Genomic DNA, 21,740 nt, shown 5'->3' on the forward strand with positions numbered 1-21,740 from the left:
TAACAACTGCTGATATGCAGGGGTCTTATTCTCTCCTCATCGTTTTAAAACGGCGATTGGGAAAAAGGATATAGCGCCTCCCAGAGTCTAAAAATCTCCAGGGTTTCGGCTGCATGGGGTAGCCGAGAACCTGGAGAACACGATCAGGGACAGATTTTCCAGTCCCTAATCACGTAATCTCCGTTATTTCATGAATAACAGCGCTCAAGTAAAAAAAAAAGTGTGTCTGCTATAAAAATCATTTATCTTTCTTCTAACATGTATGTTCCCCCCAGGATGCGCATGAAGGCGTAATGAGGTCATGAGAGGACATTGTAGTCACAAGTATAGATGTGGTTGCAATGCAGATTAAATTGAGTATAGGTCTTGGACATGGTGGTTGTCTAGGGCAGATTTAGGGAAAGCCTGCTCTCAGCCTTTGTGTATTAAAACAGGCAGCAGGATGGTTGTTGATGTCCGTTTCATTCCGGCCTGGGTTTTCCATGTGGTTAAAGGCCACAGGTGGCTAGTTAAAAACCCGGCTTAGGGCTTGGGTGTGTCAAGGTCAGTCAGTGTCAGTCTGGTATTTGGAGGAGTACAGAGTAGTTGGCTCTGCATATCTCCACCTGTGTGAGGCAACACAGGCTAGTGGAGCCAAACAGCCAGGTGAGCTGAGACACCTGGAACCCACAGTGTACACAGTGGTGCAGTCGCCCACGGCAACTAATCTCAAAGGTGGACTGTCTTGTACCCTGTGGTGAACTGGAGGTAGACTGTCCTGTGCCCGAAGGAGGACTGGTGTGTTTAGTGACTGTAAACTGAAGGATATGGTTCCCAGCTGTGATCCGGAGGATATCGTGTGCTGTGTAATAGAACCCCCTGCCCCGACAACAGCAAGCATTACTCAAACACCTCATAATGCTAGTTCCTCCAACAAGAAACATGCTCTTTCCACCCCTTCCTGAATCTTGAGAGCAAACAGATCAATACTTTCTGAGTTCAAATTAACCCCATCGCTCTGACACAAATCCCCTTCCCTGTACTCCAAGTTTTCATGCCTAAGTACAACCCCCTTGTTCCTGGCTACAAAAACTTCCCACAGCTCTATTTATTTTTAGCATTGTTTTGTAATTTTTTTCCACTGATGAAGGGTACTGTCATACCTCTTCTGGGCACAGTGTCAGACCAAACTATCTTAATGGTTGGATATGACACCCACAAATGCAACAAATCATGGTGGATATGCCTTATTAATTCTCTGCAAGGGGGAACCCCCAAATTGTTCCTGCTGACATGTAACACCAGCACTTCTGGGAGGCGATCTAACCTGGCAAAACGGTGAAAGTCTGGCAGTACCTGACGCCAACTGATGCCATGAACTCCTATCCACCTAATTACCATGTTATTCTTGGAAAACCCCATTTGACGTCTGTTTTTTCGAACATTGATCCTCAATAGGGTTGAGCGAAACGGGTCGTTCATTTTCAAAAGTCGCCGACTTTTGGCTAAGTCGGCGTCTCAAGAAACCCGATCCGACCCCTGTGCTTGTCGGCCATGCGGTACGCGACATTCGCGCCAAAGTCGCGTTTCAATGACGCGAAAAGCGCCATTTCTCAGCCAATGAAGGTGAACGCAGAGTGTGGGCAGCGTGATGACATAGGTCCTGGTCCCCACCATCTTAGAGAAGGGCATTGCAGTGATTGGCTTGCTGTCTGCGGCGTCACAGGGGCTATAAAGAGGCGTTCCCGCCGACCGCCATCTCACTGCTGCTGATCTGAGCTTAGGGAGAGGTTGCTGCCGCTTCGTCAGAAGCAGGGATAGCGTTAGGCAGGGTCCACTAACCACCAAACCGCTTGTGCTGTAGCGATTTCCACTGTCCAACACCACCTTCGGTGTGCAGGGACAGTGGAAGCTACATTTTTTTTTTTCTCTCAGCGCTGTAGCTCATTGGGCTGCCCTAGAAGGCTCCGTGATAGCTGTATTGCTGTGTGTACGCCACTGTGGAAACCAACTGCTTTTTTCAAAGCACATATCCTCTTGTTCCTTCCTTTCTGCACAGCTATCTTTTTTGTTTGTCCACACTTTTTATTTAATTTGTGCATCAGTCCACTCCTATTGCTGCCTGCCATACCTGGCTGAGATTACTGCAGGGAGATAGTAATTGTAGGACAGTCCCTGTTTTTTTTTTTTTTTTGTGGGAGATTAAGATTTGCATTTCTGCTACAGTGCCATCCGTGTGTGTGCCATCCCTGTGTGCGCCATCTCTCACTCAGTGGGCCATAGAAAGCCTATTTATTTTTTTGCTTGATTTGGGTTCTAAAATCTACCTGAAAAAAAAAACACTACATCCATCAGTGGGAGATTAATACTGTCCTCAGGGCTTGTGTGCCACTCCTGATCCTGACTCCTGTGCGCGCCATCTCTCACTCAGTGGGCCATAGAAAGCCTATTTATTTTTTTGCTTGATTTGGGTTCTAAAATCTACCTGAAAAAAAAAAACACTACATCCATCAGTGGGAGATTAATACTGTCCTCAGGGCTTGTGTGCCACTCCTGATCCTGACTCCTGTGTGCGCCATCTCTCACTCAGTGGGCCATAGAAAGCCTATTTATTTTTTTGCTTGATTTGGGTTCTAAAATCTACCTGAAAAAAAAATCAATACATCCATCAGTGGGAGATTAATACTGTCCTCAGGGCTTGTGTGCCACTCCTGACTCCTGACTCCTGTGCGCGCCATCTCTCACTCAGTGGGCCATAGAAAGCCTATTTATTTTTTTGCTTGATTTGGGTTCTAAAATCTACCTGAAAAAAACACTACATCCATCAGTGGGAGATTAATACTGTCCTCAGGGCTTGTGTGCCACTCCTGACTCCTGTGTGTGCCATCTCTCACTCAGTGGGCCATAGAAAGCCTATTTATTTTTTTGCTTGATTTGGGTTCTAAATTCTACCTGAAAAAAAAACACTACATCCATCAGTGGGAGATTAATACTGTCCTCAGGGCTTGTGTGCCACTCCTGATCCTGACTCCTGTGCGCGCCATCTCTCACTCAGTGGGCCATAGAAAGCCTATTTATTTTTTTGCTTGATTTGGGTTCTAAAATCTACCTAAAAAAAAACACTACATCCATCAGTGGGAGATTAATATTGTCCTCAGGGCTTGTGTGCCACTCCTGATCCTGACTCCTGTGAGCGCCATCTCTCACTCAGTGGGCCATAGAAAGCCTATTTATTTTTTTGCTTGATTTGGGTTCTAAAATCTACCTGAAAAAAAAAACACTACATCCATCAGTGGGAGATTAATACTGTCCTCAGGGCTTGTGTGCCACTCCTGATCCTGACTCCTGTGCGCGCCATCTCTCACTCAGTGGGCCATAGAAAGCCTATTTATTTTTTTGCTTGATTTGGGCTCTAAAATCTACCTGAAAAAAAAACACTACATCAATCAGTGGGAGATTAATATTGTCCTCAGGGCTTGTGTGCCACTCCTGATCCTGACTCCTGTGCGCGCCATCTCTCACTCAGTGGGCCATAGAAAGCCTATTTATTTTTTTGCTTAATTTGGGTTCTAAAATCTACCTGAAAAAAAAAACACTACATCCATCAGTGGGAGATTAATATTGTCCTCAGGGCTTGTGTGCCACTCCTGATCCTGACTCCTGTGAGCGCCATCTCTCACTCTGTGGGCCATAGAAAGCCTATTTATTTTTTTGCTTGATTTGGGTTCTAAAATCTACCTGAAAAAAAAACACTACATCCATCAGTGGGAGATTAATACTGTCCTCAGAGCTTGTGTGCCACTCCTGATCCTGACTCCTGTGTGCGACATCTCTCACTCAGTGGGCCATAGAAAGCCTATTTATTTTTTTGCTTGATTTGGGTTCTAAAATCTAACTGAAAAAAAAATCACTACATCCATCAGTGGGAGATTAATACTGTCCTCAGGGCTTTTGTGCCACTCCTGATCCTGACTCCTGTGAGCGCCATCTCTCACTCTGTGGGCCATAGAAAGCCTATTTATTTTTTTGCTTGATTTGGGTTCTAAAATCTACCTAAAAAAAAACACTACATCCATCAGTGGGAGATTAATATTGTCCTCAGGGCTTGTGTGCCACTCCTGATCCTGACTCCTGTGAGCGCCATCTCTCACTCAGTGGGCCATAGAAAGCCTATTTATTTTTTTTGCTTGATTTGGGTTCTAAAATCTACCTGAAAAAAAAAACACTACATCCATCAGTGGGAGATTAATACTGTCCTCAGGGCTTGTGTGCCACTCCTGATCCTGACTCCTGTGCGCACCATCTCTCACTCAGTGGGCCATAGAAAGCCTATTTATTTTTTTGCTTGATTTGGGTTCTAAAATCTACCTGAAAAAAAAAACACTACATCCATCAGTGGGAGATTAATATTGTCCTCAGGGCTTGTGTGCCACTCCTGATCCTGACTCCTGTGAGCGCCATCTCTCACTCAGTGGGCCATAGAAAGCCTATTTATTTTTTTGCTCGATTTGGGTTCTAAAATCTACCTGAAAAAAAAAACACTACATCCATCAGTGGGAGATTAATACTGTCCTCAGGGCTTGTGTGCCACTCCTGATCCTGACTCCTGTGCGCGCCATCTCTCACTCAGTGGGCCATATAAAGCCTATTTATTTTTTTGCTTGATTTGGGTTCTAAAATCTAACTGAAAAAAAAATCACTACGTCCATCAGTGGGAGATTAATACTGTCCTCAGGGCTTGTGTGCCACTCCTGATCCTGACTCCTGTGAGCGCCATCTCTCACTCTGTGGGCCATAGAAAGCCTATTTATTTTTTTGCTTGATTTGGGTTCTAAAATCTACCTGAAAAAAAAAACACTACATCCATCAGTGGGAGATTAATATTGTCCTCAGGGCTTGTGTGCCACTCCTGATCCTGACTCCTGTGAGCGCCATCTCTCACTCAGTGGGCCATAGAAAGCCTATTTATTTTTTTGCTTGATTTGGGTTCTAAAATCTACCTGAAAAAAAAAACACTACATCCATCAGTGGGAGATTAATACTGTCCTCAGGGCTTGTGTGCCACTCCTGATCCTGACTCCTGTGCGCGCCATCTCTCACTCAGTGGGCCATATAAAGCCTATTTATTTTTTTGCTTGATTTGGGTTCTAAAATCTAACTGAAAAAAAAATCACTACATCCATCAGTGGGAGATTAATACTGTCCTCAGGGCTTGTGTGCCACTCCTGATCCTGACTCCTGTGAGCGCCATCTCTCACTCTGTGGGCCATAGAAAGCCTATTTATTTTTTTGCTTGATTTGGGTTCTAAAATCTACCTGAAAAAAAAAATCACTACATCCATCAGTGGGATATTAATACTGTCCTCAGGGCTTGTGTGCCACTCCTGATCCTGACTCCTGTGAGCGCCATCTCTCACTCTGTGGGCCATAGAAAGCCTATTTATTTTTTTGCTTGATTTGGGTTCTAAAATCTAACTGAAAAAAAAACCACTACATCCATCAGTGGGAGATTAATACTGTCCTCAGGGCTTGTGTGCCACTCCTGATCCTGACTCCTGTGCGCGCCATCTCTCACTCAGTGGGCCATAGAAAGCCTATTTATTTTTTTGCTTGATTTGGGTTCTAAAATCTACCTGAAAAAAAAACACTACATCCATCAGTGGGAGATTAATATTGTCCTCAGGGCTTGTGTGCCACTCCTGATCCTGACTCCTGTGAGCGCCATCTCTCACTCAGTGGGCCATAGAAAGCCTATTTATTTTTTTGCTTGATTTGGGTTCTAAAATCTACCTGAAAAAAAAACACTACATCCATCAGTGGGAGATTAATACTGTCCTCAGGGCTTGTGTGCCACTCCTGATCCTGACTCCTGTGCGCGCCATCTCTCACTCAGTGGGCCATATAAAGCCTATTTATTTTTTTGCTTGATTTGGGTTCTAAAATCTAACTGAAAAAAAAATCACTACATCCATCAGTGGGAGATTAATACTGTCCTCAGGGCTTGTGTGCCACTCCTGATCCTGACTCCTGTGCGCGCCATCTCTCACTCAGTGGGCCATAGAAAGCCTATTTATTTTTTTGCTTGATTTGGGTTCTAAAATCTAACTGAAAAAAAAATCACTACATCCATCAGTGGGAGATTAATACTGTCCTCAGGGCTTGTGTGCCACTCCTTATCCTGACTCCTGTGTGTGCCATCTCTCACTCAGTGGGCACTGGGCCATATAAAGCTTTTTTTTATTATTATTATTATTATTATTATTATTTGGTTTCTAAAGTCTCCCTGAGGAAAAAAAAAAAAATAGGTGGGAGATTAATATTGACATTTTTGCTTGAGTGACAGTCCTGCGTGTGTGGCATCTCTGTGATTTTGTGCCACAGAAAACAGAGTGTGTAACATTGTGCCTGATTTTCCTTGTGGTCTCACCAACCTGTTAAGGGATATTGAAATCATACTGAAGTTATAGCTTACCGTGTAAGTTGTTTGACAGCAACAAATAAAGTTACTTTGGTTAAGTTTTTAAAACAATGAGGAAGTCTGGTGCAAGAGGTCGTGGCCGTGGGCGTTCATTGTCAGCTGGTAATGATGGTAGTGGTAGTGGAGCATCAGGTGGTCGTGGGGATAAAAATATTCCACCTAAGTCTGGAGCTGTGGAGCCAGTTTCGTCGTCTGGCTACACAAGGCCTCGAACGCTCTCTTTTCTGGGAGTAGGAAAACCACTTTTAAAGGCGGAGCAGCAACAGCAAGTTTTGGCTTACATTGCAGACTCAGCCTCTAGCTCTTTTGCCTCCTCTTCTGAAACTGGTTAATGTAAAAGCAGCGCGTCGCTTGTGGATGTCCACGGTCAGGGACAAGTCGCTTCCTTGTCCTCTTCAGCAAAAACTACAACAAGAGAGAAGGATGCAGCAGGCGACACAACGGGTTACTCCATGGAGCTCTTTACACATACCGTCCCTGGCTTACAAAGTGAAACACTTAACAGGCCATGCCCATTACAAGTTGATTCTGACATGGAGTGCACTGATGCACAGCCACAGCCAGAGTACTATGCTGCTCCTTTGACTCAGACCACCACATTGCCCTCTCAGGGTACTGATCCACAATCAGACCTTGATGAGACTATGTTGCCCCGCCACGAACGCTATATCACCGACCGACACAGTGACACAGACGAAGTTGCACACGAGCTCGAAGAGGAGTTAATAGATGACCCAGTTATTGACCCCGATTGGCAGCCATTGGGGGAACAGGGTGCAGGCGGCAGTAGTTCAGAAGCGGAGGTGGAGGAGGGGCCGCAGCAGGCATCAACATCGCAACAGGTTCCATCTGCCGGGCCCGTATCTGGCCCAAAACGCGTGTCAAAGCCAAAACCTGTTGGAGGACAGCGTGGCCATCCGGTTAAAGCTCAGTCTGCAATCCCTGAAAAGGGATCCGATGCTAGGAAGAGTGCAGTCTGGCATTTTTTTAAACAACATCCAATTGATCAGCGCAAAGTCATCTGTCAAAAATGTTCAACTAGCTTAAGCAGAGGTCAGAATCTGAAATGTCTCAATACTAGTTGCATGCATAGACACTTAACCACCATGCATTTTCAAGCCTGGACTAACTACCAAACGTCCCTTAAGGTTGTAGCACCCTCGGCCAATGAAGCTAGTCAGCAATGCAACATCCCTTCCGTCACTGTAAGGTCACCATTTTCCGCACCACCGGCAGTGTCTGTGCAGGTTTCTTTGCCAGCCAAAAGCACTCAGGGTCAGGGAATCACCAAGTTTTGTAGGAGGAAATATTGCATCTAGGTCACCGGCGGAAACAATACCATCTCCAACCGTCTCGCAGTCTGCCATGTCCACCGGCACACCCGCAAGTTCCACGATCTCCATCTCTCCAGTTCAGCTCACACTACATGAGACTCTGGTTAGAAAAAGGAAGTACTTATCCTCGCATCCGCGTACACAGGGTTTTAACGCCCACATAGCTAGACTAATATCGTTAGAGATGATGCCCTACCGGTTAGTTGAAAGCGAAGCTTTCAAAGCCCTGATGGAGTACGCTGAACCACGATACGAGCTACCCAGTCGACACTTTTTTTCCAGAAAAGCCATCCCGGCCCTGCACCAGCATGTTAAACAGCGCATCGTCCATGCACTCAGGCAATCTGTGAGTACAAAGGTGCACCTGACTACAGATGCATGGACCAGTAGGCATGGCCAGGGACGTTATGTGTCCATCACGGCACACTGGGTGAATGTGGTGGATGCAGGGTCCTCAGGGGACATCAATTTCGGGACAGTTGTGCCTAGCCCACGGTCTAGGAAACAGTTGGCTGTAGGCGTTCGCACCACCTCCTCCTCGTCCTCCTGCAGAAGCTACAGCTCTTCCACAGACCACAGTCGGCCAACCACTCCTTCGGCAGATGACACTGTTGCACACCAGTTGTCCCATTATGGGCCAGCTACTGCCAAGCGTCAGCAGGCTGTATTGGCTATGAAGTGTTTGGGCGACAACAGACACACCGCGGAAGTTCTGTCCGAGTTCTTGCAACAAGAAACGCAGTCGTGGCTGGGCACAGTAGATCTTGAGGCAGGCAAGGTAGTGAGTGATAACGGAAGGAATTTCATGGCTGCCATCTCCCTTTCCCAACTGAAACACATTCCTTGCCTGGCTCACACCTTAAACCTGGTGGTGCAGTGCTTATTGAAAACTTATCCTGGGTTCTCCGACCTGCTCCTCAAAGTGCGTGGACTTTGCTCACATATCCGACGTTCGCCTGTACACTCCAGCCGTATGCAGACCTATCAGCGGTCTTTGAACCTTCCCCAGCATCGCCTAATCATAGACGTTGCAACAAGGTGGAACTCAACACTGCACATGCTTCAGAGACTGAGCCAACAGAGGCGGGCTGTTATGTTTTTGTGGGAGGATACACATACACGGGCAGGCAGTAGGATGGCAGACATGGAGTTGTCTGGTGTGCAGTGGTCCAAGATACAAGACATGTGTCAAGTCCTTCAGTGTTTTGAGGAATGCACACGGCTGGTTAGTGCAGACAACGCCGTAATAAGCATGAGCATCCCCCTAATGCGTCTGCTGATGCAAAGTTTGACGCACATAAAGGAGCAGGCGTCTGCACCAGAGGAAGAGGAAAGCCTTGATGACAGTCAGCCATTGTCTGGTCAGGGCAGTGTACAGGACGAGGTAGCAGGCGAAGAGGAGGTGGAGGACGAGGAGGATGATGGGGATGAGTATATTTTTAATGCGGAAGCTTTCCCGGGGGCACTGGAAATTGGTTGCGTGGCAAGGCCGGGTTCTGGTTTTTTGAGGGACACAAGTGACGTAGATTTGCCTGAAACTGCCCCTCAACCAATCACAACCGGAGATTTGACAACTGGAACTTTGGCCCACATGGCGGATTATGCCTTACGTATCCTAAAAAGGGACACACGCATAACGAAAATGATGAACGATGACGATTACTGGTTGGCCTGCCTCCTTGATCCACGCTATAAAGGCAAATTGCAAAATATTATGCCACATGAGAACTTGGAACTAATATTAGCAACCAAACAATCAACTCTTGTTGACCGTTTGCTTCAGGCATTCCCAGCACACAGCGCACATGATCGTTATCACACGAGCTCCAGGGGGCAGCAGATTAGTAGTGTTAGGGGTGCACACATCAGAAGTGGCGTTGGACAAAGGGGTTTTCTGACCAGGTTGTGGAGTGATTTTGCTATGACCGCAGACAGGACAGGTACTGCTGCATCAATTGAAAGTGACAGGAGACAACATTTGTCCAGTATGGTTACTAACTATTTTTCATCCCTTATCGATGTTCTCCCTCAACCGTCATTCCCATTTGATTACTGGGCCTCAAAATTAGACACCTGGCCAGAATTGGCAGAATATGCATTGCAGGAGCTTGCTTGCCCGGCAGCAAGTGTCCTATCAGAAAGAGTATTCAGTGCTGCAGGTTCAATATTAACCGAAAAAAGGACTCGTCTGGCTACCCAAAATGTTGACGATCTAACATTCATTAAAATGAACCACAACTGGATTTCAAAATCTTTTGCCCCACCTTGCCCGGCCGACACCTAGCTTTCCTATGAAAAGCTCTTGCCTGTGGACTACTGTGAATTACTTTTCTAATGTCTAATTTTCTGCAGCTGATTGTCCGGCATATGACATGTTTACACCTCCCTAAATGGCCAAACTCCCCACACGGGGCCGTGGTATCGCGACTTGGCGCAAGCACCCGTGAGACAGCTGTTTGCCTGAAGAGGTGGGTGTGCTCGCTTTTGGTTGACGGCATTGGTACTGGGTCCCTCATAGTACAATAAAGTGTCTCTGGCGGTGGTGGTGCGCACCCAACGTCAGACACACTGTTGTAACATGAGGGGCCCTGGGCCTGTACCGCCGGCCACAAGAGAGTTCACCCACCCCCAGGTCAAACATTGCTCTACCACTTCCACAGTTATCTCTCACACTTCCACCAATGTTTAGTCTATGCGCTGACATCCTTCCATACCTGCCACTGACAATACCATTGTGTTGACATGTATGATGGTACATAACATAGTCAGGGGCAGTGTCCTCTATTTACCACAGTAAATACTTTGCGCTAAATTAGTAGGTCTGAAACAACGCAGAGGATCCCACCCCTGAACCTAATGATTGCACCCTTTAGTGTCTTTGTTTTAATGCGAGACATTCACATTTATTTGTTGTTTTTTGACTACTAACTGGCAGACACTCATTACAATCGGCCTCCGTTGACCACACCACTGCTGCCCGTGTACCCCTGGAACCTATTTTACAGTGCCTACAGCCAGCCCATTTTATTATGTTAGGCCTTCGAAGCCTGTCTGCGGTCCTTCCTTCCACTAGGCCTCCACTGACCAGACCACTGCTGCCCGTGTACCCCTGGAACCTATTTTACAGTGCCTACAGCCAGCCCATTTTATTATGTTAGGCCTTTGAAGCCTGTCTGCGGTCCCTCCTTCCACTAGGCCTCCACTGACCAGACCACTGCTGCCCGTGTACCCCTGGAACCTATTTTACAGTGCCTACAGCCAGCCCATTTTATTATGTTAGGCCTTCGAAGCCTGTCTGCGGTCCCTCCTTCCACTAGGCCTCCACTGACCAGACCACTGCTGCCCGTGTACCCCTGGAACCTATTTTACAGTGCCTACAGCCAGCCCATTTTATTATGTTAGGCCTTCGAAGCCTGTCTGCGGTCCCTCCTTCCACTAGGCCTCCACTGACCAGACCACTGCTGCCCGTGTACCCCTGGAACCTATTTTACAGTGCCTACAGCCAGCCCATTTTATTATGTTAGGCCTTCGAAGCCTGTCTGCGGTCCCTCCTTCCACTAGGCCTCCACTGACCAGACCACTGCTGCCCGTGTACCCCTGGAACCTATTTTACAGTGCCTACAGCCAGCCCATTTTATTATGTTAGGCCTTTGAAGCCTGTCTGCGGTCCCTCCTTCCACTAGGCCTCCACTGACCAGACCACTGCTGCCCGTGTACCCCTGGAACCTATTTTACAGTGCCTACAGCCAGCCCATTTTATTATGTTAGGCCTTCGAAGCCTGTCTGCGGTCCCTCCTTCCACTAGGCCTCCACTGACCAGACCACTGCTGCCCGTGTACCCCTGGAACCAATTATAAAGTGCCTACAGCCAGCCCATTTTATTATGTTAGGCCTTCGAAGCCTGTCTGCGGTCCCTCCTTCCACTAGGCCTCCACTGACCAGACCACTGCTGCCCGTGTACCCCTGGAACCAATTATAAAGTGCCTACAGCCAGCCCATTTTATTATGTTAGGCCATCGAAGCCTGTCTGCGGTCCCTCCTTCCACTAGGCCTCCACTGACCAGACCACTGCTGCCCGTGTACCCCTGGAACCTATTTTACAGTGCCTACAGCCAGCCCATTTTATTATGTTAGGCCTTCAAAGCCTGTCTGCGGTCCCTCCTTCCACTAGGCCTCCACTGTCCAGACCACTGCTGCCCGTGTACCCCTGGAACCAATTATAAAGTGCCTACAGCCAGCCCATTTTATCATGTTAGGCCTTCAAAGTCTGTCTGCGGTCCTTCCTTCCACTAGGCCTCCACTGACCAGACCACTGCTGCCCGTGTACCCCTGGAACCAATTATAAAGTGCCTACAGCCAGCCCATTTTATTGTGTTAGGCCTCCGAAGCCTGTCTGCGGTCCCTCCTTCCACTAGGCCTCCACTGACCAGATCACTGCTGCCCGTGTACCCCTGGAACCAATTATCAAGTTTATAAGCGTGTCCCGAGGAACACTCCGGTATAAAACATCAGAAAATATAAAAATAAGTATTTTGCTTATAATAAAGAAAATACTGGAGAGATATCAAATGCATACATTTTAACATTAAAAACAAAAACACATACAACCAAAAACTGGTACAGTACCAAAATTGGCCACCAGCTACAAAAACTTTCTCCTGCAAGTAGTTAACTGAAAGGTTTTTTTCCATTGAAAACACAGATATGGCATCCACCGAGTGTTGTCCTGTCGCGTCTTCTTTATATTATTGCAAAGAAGCTGCAACTGAATAAAGCTGTGCTTCAACCTTCTGGCTTTCGGCCTATAGTATCAGATATTAAACTGCATTTGGCCTTCAACTTTGGTTACGGCCTACTAACGGTGTCTGCCCCTCCCTGGTGTTGTCCTCAACTGAATACAGCTGAGCTTCAACCTTCTGGCTCTCATTAAGTGCTGTGTTTTTAAAAATTGGTGGTTAGGGCCTACTAACGGTGTCTGCCCCTCCCTGGTGTTGCCCTCAACTGAATAAAGCTGTGCTTCAACCTTCTGGCTTTCGGCCTATAGTATCAGATATTAAACTGCATTTGGCCTTCAACTTTGGTTACGGCCTACTAACGGTGTCTGCCCCTCCCTGGTGTTGTCCTCAACTGAATACAGCTGAGCTTCAACCTTCTGGCTCTCATTAAGTGTTTTTTAAAAAACAAAATGGTGGTTAGGGCCTACTAACGGTGTCTGCCCCTCCCTGGTGTTGCCCTCAACTGAATAAAGCTGTGCTTCAACCTTCTGGCTTTCGGCCTATAGTATCAGATATTAAACTGCATTTGGCCTTCAACTTTGGTTATGGCCTACTAACGGTGTCTGCCCCTCCCTGGTGTTGCCCTCAACTGAATAAAGCTGTGCTTCAACCTTGTGGCTTTCGGCCTATAGTATCAGATATTAAACTGCATTTGGCCTTCAACTTTGGTTACGGCCTACTAACGGTGTCTGCCCCTCCCTGGTGTTGCCCTCAACTGAATAAAGCTGAGCTTCAACCTTCTGGCTCTCATTAAGTGCTGTGTTTTTAAAAATTGGTGGTTAGGGCCTACTAACGGTGTCTGCCCCTCCCTGGTGTTGCCCTCAACTGAATAAAGCTGTGCTTCAACCTTCTGGCTTTCGGCCTATAGTATCAGATATTAAACTGCATTTGGCCTTTAACTTTGGTTATGGCCTACTAACGGTGTCTGCCCCTCCCTGGTGTTGCCCTCAACTGAATAAAGCTGTGCTTCAACCTTGTGGCTTTCGGCCTATAGTATCAGATATTAAACTGCATTTGGCCTTCAACTTTGGTTATGGCCTACTAACGGTGTCTGCCCCTCCCTGGTGTTGCCCTCAACTGAATAAAGCTGAGCTTCAACCTTCTGGCTCTCATTAAGTGCTGTGTTTTTAAAAATTGGTGGTTAGGGCCTACTAACGGTTTCTGCCCCTCCCTGGTGTTGCCCTCAACTGAATAAAGCTGTGCTTCAACCTTGTGGCTTTCGGCCTATAGTATCAGATATTAAACTGCATTTGGCCTTCAACTTTGGTTACGGCCTACTAACGGTGTCTGCCCCTCCCTGGTGTTGCCCTCAACTGAATAAAGCTGAGCTTCAACCTTCTGGCTCTCATTAAGTGCTGTGTTTTTAAAAATTGGTGGTTAGGGCCTACTAACGGTGTCTGCCCCTCCCTGGTGTTGCCCTCAACTGAATAAAGCTGTGCTTCAACCTTCTGGTTTTCGGCCTATAGTATCAGATATTAAACTGCATTTGGCCTTCAACTTTGGTTATGGCCTACTAACGGTGTCTGCCCCTCCCTGGTGTTGCCCTCAACTGAATAAAGCTGTGCTTCAACCTTGTGGCTTGCGGCCTATAGTATCAGATATTAAACTGCATTTGGCCTTCAACTTTGGTTATGGCCTACTAACGGTGTCTGCCCCTCCCTGGTGTTGCCCTCAACTGAATAAAGCTGAGCTTCAACCTTCTGGCTCTCATTAAGTGCTGTGTTTTTAAAAATTGGTGGTTAGGGCCTACTAACGGTTTCTGCCCCTCCCTGGTGTTGCCCTCAACTGAATAAAGCTGTGCTTCAACCTTCTGGCTTTCGGCCTATGGTATCAGATATTAAACTGCATTTGGCCTTCAAGTTTGGTTACGGCCTACTAACGGTGTCTGCCCCTCCCTGGTGTTGTCCTCAACTGAATAAAGCTGAGCTTCAACCTTCTGGCTCTCATTAAGTGTTTTTTAAAAAACAAAATGGTGGTTAGGGCCTACTAACGGTTTCTGCCCCTCCCTGGTGTTGCCCTCAACTGAATAAAGCTGTGCTTCAACCTTCTGGCTTTCGGCCTATAGTATCAGATATTAAACTGCATTTGGCCTTCAACTTTGGTTATGGCCTACTAACGGTGTCTGCCCCTCCCTGGTGTTGCCCTCAACTGAATAAAGCTGTGCTTCAACCTTGTGGCTTTCGGCCTATAGTATCAGATATTAAACTGCATTTGGCCTTCAACTTTGGTTACGGCCTACTAACGGTGTCTGCCCCTCCCTGGTGTTGCCCTCAACTGAATAAAGCTGAGCTTCAACCTTCTGGCTCTCATTAAGTGCTGTGTTTTTAAAAATTGGTGGTTAGGGCCTACTAACGGTGTCTGCCCCTCCCTGGTGTTGCCCTCAACTGAATAAAGCTGTGCTTCAACCTTCTGGCTTTCGGCCTATAGTATCAGGTATTAAACTGCATTTGGCCTTTAACTTTGGTTATGGCCTACTAACGGTGTCTGCCCCTCCCTGGTGTTGCCCTCAACTGAATAAAGCTGTGCTTCAACCTTGTGGCTTTCGGCCTATAGTATCAGATATTAAACTGCATTTGGCCTTCAACTTTGGTTATGGCCTACTAACGGTGTCTGCCCCTCCCTGGTGTTGCCCTCAACTGAATAAAGCTGAGCTTCAACCTTCTGGCTCTCATTAAGTGCTGTGTTTTTAAAAATTGGTGGTTAGGGCCTACTAACGGTTTCTGCCCCTCCCTGGTGTTGCCCTCAACTGAATAAAGCTGTGCTTCAACCTTGTGGCTTTCGGCCTATAGTATCAGATATTAAACTGCATTTGGCCTTCAACTTTGGTTACGGCCTACTAACGGTGTCTGCCCCTCCCTGGTGTTGCCCTCAACTGAATAAAGCTGAGCTTCAACCTTCTGGCTCTCATTAAGTGCTGTGTTTTTAAAAATTGGTGGTTAGGGCCTACTAACGGTGTCTGCCCCTCCCTGGTGTTGCCCTCAACTGAATAAAGCTGTGCTTCAACCTTCTGGTTTTCGGCCTATAGTATCAGATATTAAACTGCATTTGGCCTTCAACTTTGGTTATGGCCTACTAACGGTGTCTGCCCCTCCCTGGTGTTGCCCTCAACTGAATAAAGCTGTGCTTCAACCTTGTGGCTTGCGGCCTATAGTATCAGATATTAAACTGCATTTGGCCTTCAACTTTGGTTATGGCCTACTAACGGTGTCTGCCCCTCCCTGGTGTTGCCCTCAACTGAATAAAGCTGAGCTTCAACCTTCTGGCTCTCATTAAGTGCTGTGTTTTTAAAAATTGGTGGTTAGGGCCTACTAACGGTTTCTGCCCCTCCCTGGTGTTGCCCTCAACTGAATAAAGCTGTGCTTCAACCTTCTGGCTTTCGGCCTATGGTATCAGATATTAAACTGCATTTGGCCTTCAAGTTTGGTTACGGCCTACTAACGGTGTCTGCCCCTCCCTGGTGTTGTCCTCAACTGAATAAAGCTGAGCTTCAACCTTCTGGCTCTCATTAAGTGTTTTTTAAAAAACAAAATGGTGGTTAGGGCCTACTAACGGTGTCTGCCCCTCCCTGGTGTTGCCCTCAACTGAATAAAGCTGTGCTTTAACCTTCTGGCTTTCGGCCTTTAGTATCAGATATTAAACTGCATTTGGCCTTCAACTTTGGTTACGGCCTACTAACGGTGTCTGCCCCTCCCTGGTGTTGCCCTAAACTGAATAAAGCTGAGCTTCAACCTTCTGGCTCTCATTAAGTGCTGTGTTTTTAAAAATTGGTGGTAAGGGCCTACTAACGGTGTCTGCCCCTCCCTGGTGTTGCCCTCAACTGAATAAAGATGTGCTTCAACCTTCTGGCTTTCGGCCTATAGTATCAGATATTAAACTGCATTTGGCCTTCAACTTTGGTTACGGCCTACTAACGGTGTCTGCCCCTCCCTGGTGTTGCCCTCAACTGAATAAAGCTGTGCTTCAACCTTGTGGCTTTCGGCCTATAGTATCAGATATTAAACTGCATTTGGCCTTCAACTTTGGTTACGGCCTACTAACGGTGTCTGCCCCTCCCTGGTGTTGCCCTCAACTGAATAAAGCTGAGCTTCAACCTTCTGGCTCTCATTAAGTGCTGTGTTTTTAAAAATTGGTGGTTAGGGCCTACTAACGGTGTCTGCCCCTCCCTGGTGTTGCCCTCAACTGAATACAGCTGAGCTTCAACCTTCTTGCTCTCATTAAGTGCTGTGTTTTTAAAAATTGGTGGTTAGGGCCTACTAACGGTGTCTGCCCCTGCCTGGTGTTGTCCTCCACTGATCAAAGCTGAGTTTCCACCTTCTGGCTCTTTTTTTTTTTTTTTTTAAATTGCTGGATGGGGCCTAATAGCTCTGTTTGCTCCTCCCTGGTGTTTGTCCTCAACTAAAAAAAGCTGAGCTTCAACCTTATGGCTTTCGGCCTATAGTATCAGATATTAAACTGCATTTGGCCTATTAGTGTGTTTGGGCCCTTAAAACAGTGTCTGCTGCTCCTGGGTTTGCTACTCCACTCAACAAAGCAATGCCGCCTGTTTAGTCCTGTTACCAATTTTGAACTGCATTTAGCCTACTTTATTCTTTGGCCCTATATCTGTTTCCTCCTCATCCTGCCCACTGCCCAGCCACTGCTACATGAGTCTGCTGGTACATTGACCTAGACCACTACATTCCCCTTGCACTCTACACAGCCAGAATCTGACCCTGGTGAAAGTCAGGTTCCCCTTCCCGCATGTTATACCACCTTACACAGGGACAAAGAGGAAGGTGCAGATGAAAGTGCAGGTTCCTTCATCAGGTGGGGGGGGCATACTCGTTGGCGACGTCACTGGCACATGGCCCCTCAGAGTACGCAAAAGTGTCGCTGCTGGTGGGAGGCGCCCCCGCCGTGCAAACACACCGCTGTACTTTGAGGGGCCCTGTGCCAGTGCCAATGCCAACGAGTGGGCCCCCCTGCTTGCTTAGGATCACAGCACTTGCAAACTTGACATACTTACCTCTCACTGCTCCACCGCCGTGATGTAGTCCATGTTTCCTGTGCCCACTAAAACCTTGAACCAGCCCTACCCCCCACAACTTTTGCCAAATCACCCCCAATTTCCAGTGCCCAACTATTATTATAAAGTTAATTTAGATTGACAAGCTTCAGAAAACAAGAATGGATGTTTTTGGCATTAAAATGGGCACTGTAGGTGTTTTCCTGGCCTCCACTCACTGCCGGCTATGCTTCCCCATTGACTTGCATTGGGTTTCGTGTTTCGGTCGATCCCCGACTTTTAGCGATAATCGGCCGACTTCACTCGACTCGACTCTGGACTAAGTCGGGTTTCACAAAACCCGACTCGATCTTAAAAAAATGAAAGTCGCTCAACCCTAATCCTCAATGCTCCCCATGAAAGGAAAGAGTGGCTAATATCCACACAAGCCATGCTACGCCTACGAGGAAAAAAGAAAGGGGGAAAAAGGAAGAGCAGAACATGAGAACAACCACTACTATCTCTTTCTTTTTCTTCTTTTACATCAAATAAGGATGCACATAGAGTTTATATCTTCCAGATTGCCACCTGCCAATCTTCTGAACTGCTCTTGAAGGTGTGCACCCCAACTCTTCCTCTCTTGCAGCACCAATTCTAAATGAGGATGGAGAAACACTGTTGGCTTAGAAACCCAAAACTGTCAAGAACTTCTTAAGCACAGCCCCAAACTGATATTGCGATAAAAAAGACCCTTCAGCATGTCTCAAAAATGTGCCTGCCTTGCTCCTGCCTAAAAAACATAATTTTAAAAACATATTACTGGGCACATTCTGGACATTTTTAATGCCCTTAAAACTACTCTTTTTCCTTTACCCATCTGATCGGATTTTGAACAATCCAGAATTCCACTGTTTCCCCGCAGCTATGGCATTTTGACTCAATATGCCCCCCTCACTGACTGAAGATGGTGCAACCAATTCCCCTATTCTCATAGCCCAAAAGAAAGCACATGAGAAAGACAGTTTAAATAACATCTCTTCAAAAGGTGAACTACAAACTTAACCAATCTTCCCTCCCAACTCAATAACTGAAATAAAACTGGCTTGCGAATGTCAGGCAATGTTTTCCCCCTTCTAATACCCTTAACAGCTTGAGAAACTAGAAAAATCTTTGTAATGTCCGTAAAGCCCATGAACTTACAAGCAAACTCTACCCCTGCCAAAAACTGGTTAAAGCTTGACACTGACCACCCCTCCTTTGCCACTTTTCCCACCCAACTAAGCAAAGCACCTACACTACGGTTCCAAAGTTTAGGGTCACCCAGACAATTTTGCGTTTTCCATGAAAACTCATACTTTTATTAATCAAATGAGTTGCCAAATGAATTAAAAATCTAGTCCAGACATTGACAAGGTTTGAAAAAAATATTTTTATTTGAAATAATAATTTTCTCCTTCAAACATTGCTTTTGTCAAAGAATGCTCCCTTTGCAGCAATTACAGCATTGCAGACCTTTGGCATACTAGCAGATAATTTGCTGAGGTAATCTGGAGAAATTTCACCTCATGCTTCCAGGAGCCCCTCCCACTAGTTGGTTTGGCTTGATGGGCACTTTTTACATACCATACGGTCAAGCTGCTCCCACAACAGCTCATTGGGGTTGAGATCTGATGACTGCACTGGCCACTCCATTACAGATAGAATACCAGCTGCCTGCTTCTTCTCTAAATAGTTCTTGCATAATTTGGAGGTGTGCTTTGGGTCATTGTCCAGCTGTAGGATGAAATTGGCTCCAATCAAGCGCTGTCCACAAGGTATGGCATGGGGCTGCAAAATGGAGTGATAGCCTTCCTTATTCAAAATCCCTTTTACCTTGTACAAATCTCCCACTTTACCAGCACCAAAGCAACCCCAGCATCTTCTCAGTTGTTCTGCATCCCACAAAGGTTCTTCTGTGTGATCCAAACACCTCCAATCTTCCTCTGTCCAATTTCTGTGTTCTTTTGACCATATTAATCTTTTCTTTTTATTAGCCAGTCTCAGATATGGCTTTTTTCTTTGCCACTCTCCCCTGAAGGCCAGCATCCCAGAGTCGCCTCTTCACTGTAGACGTTTACACTGGCATTTTGTGTGTACTATTTAATGAAGCTGCCAGTTGAGGACCTGTGAGGCATCGATTTCTCAAACTACAGACTCTAATGTACTTGTCTTGTTGCTCAGTTGTGCAGCGGGGCCTCCCATTTCTCTTTCTACTCTGGTTAGAGCCTGTTTGTGCTCTCCTCCAAAGGGAGTAGTACACACCGTTGTAGGAAATCTTCAGTTTCTTGGCAATTTCTCTCATGGAATAGCCTTCATTTCTAAGAACAAGAATAGAAAGTCAAGTTTCACATGAAAGTTTTTTTTTCTGGCCGTTTTGAGAGTTTAATGGAACCAACAAGTGTAATGCTCCTGATTCTCAACTAGCTCAAAGGAAGGTCAGGTTTATAGGTTCTCTAATCAGCCAAACTGTTTCCAGCTGTGCTGACATACTTTCACAAGGGTTTTCAAGGGCATTCTAACCATCCATTAGCCTTACACAGTTAGCAAACACAAAGTACTATAAGAACACTGGAGTGATGGTTGTTGGAAATGGGCCTCTATACACCTATGAAGATATTGCATTACAAACCAGACGTTTGCAGCTAGAATAGTCATTTACCACATTAACAATGTATAGAGTGGATTTCTGAATCATTTAAGGTTAGCTTCATTGGAAAAAAAAATGTAAACTGTGCTTTTCTTTCAAAAATAAGGACATTTCTAGGTGACCCTAAACTTTGGAATGGTAGTGTATATTTAACGAACATATCTGAACCACATTGACTTCAATGGGAGGCAAACACATAAACAACATTTTCATGGGAGCCAAAAATCTGGGAAGGAGACAAAAATCTGGGAAAACTGTTAGAATTAGGGGCAGACACCAGGAAAAGTGGCATCAATTGACCCATCAATTGCGCTATAAATAGTTTTTTTTTAAATTACGTGGGTTGCCCTATATTTTTGATAACCAGCCAGGCAAAACTGACAGCTGCGGGTTGCAATCCTCAGTTGTCATCTTCAGCAAGGCTGGTTATCAAGAATAGAGCGGTCCCCACATTGCATTTTTTTACGTTTTCTCTTTCACTGCACAAAGATAAAATTAAGATTTTGGGCTCCAGTAAGTCACTGAAGTACAATTGCACCAAAAATTTGTAGACATTTTGAAAAGTCGCAAATCAAGAATTAGGCAAAAACATCTGGATAACAAAGACCACGCCAATGAAAAAAAAAGTCACAATGAAGTAATGTTAAATAATGAAATAATGAATAAGGTCCAAACATAAAAGTCACCATCATGGCAGGTGCAGAGGAGCGTATTTTTGGTCCAAGTGCAATCCGACAACACATTGGATCGCTCTTGAACCAATATTATTCTATGGAGCTGTGCACGTGAAAGAAAAATATCTCGGCATCCTCGAGTTTTATCGGATTGCACTTGGCCATGCAAGTCAGCGAGTCCATGGAAAACATCTGGCTGCACACGGATGACACCTTAGTGCAGTCCGATTTCCACAGACTGACAGAATGGAGAAGATGGAAAAAAAATGTCTCTATCTTTTCTTCCTTTTCAGAATTAGAACCCGTTGTAATTACATTATGATCAAACTCTGATCAAATTCTGGTCAGAGTGTGATTTTTGCATAATCGACCCGATTTTCTCGGATGAGAGAATACACAGTCATCTGCACCTAGTCTTAGAATCATTTTATTCCAGAAAAAAGGAGCAGAAGTGATCATGAATCAAGGAAATTGGGTCTTCCTTTACACTTTTTATTCTAGATTGATTGATGGTACTGGCTTTAAAACATTCCCCAAAAAACTGCATGTCCCATTCCAGCCTTGCTGTGGTTTGTCTTCCTAGCGCCTGGCATATGTGCAAGGGTTGTGGGGTGTGACTATGGTAGTAATGCCAACATGATTGATAGACATGGAGAGAGAAAGAAAAGAGGGAGGTAGGAAGCAGTAAAGAACGATGAGGTTTGGGCATATTAGCACAAACACTGCAGATGGTGCAGATAAAAAATATATATATAAAAGGTTAGACTGTAGAATAAACATCACAATACAATAGTAGAAACAACAGTATAAACATAAATGTCCAAATGTCA

Source organism: Ranitomeya variabilis, chromosome 4, assembly GCF_051348905.1.
Source record: "Ranitomeya variabilis isolate aRanVar5 chromosome 4, aRanVar5.hap1, whole genome shotgun sequence".
Classification (NCBI taxonomy): Eukaryota; Metazoa; Chordata; class Amphibia; order Anura; family Dendrobatidae; genus Ranitomeya; species Ranitomeya variabilis.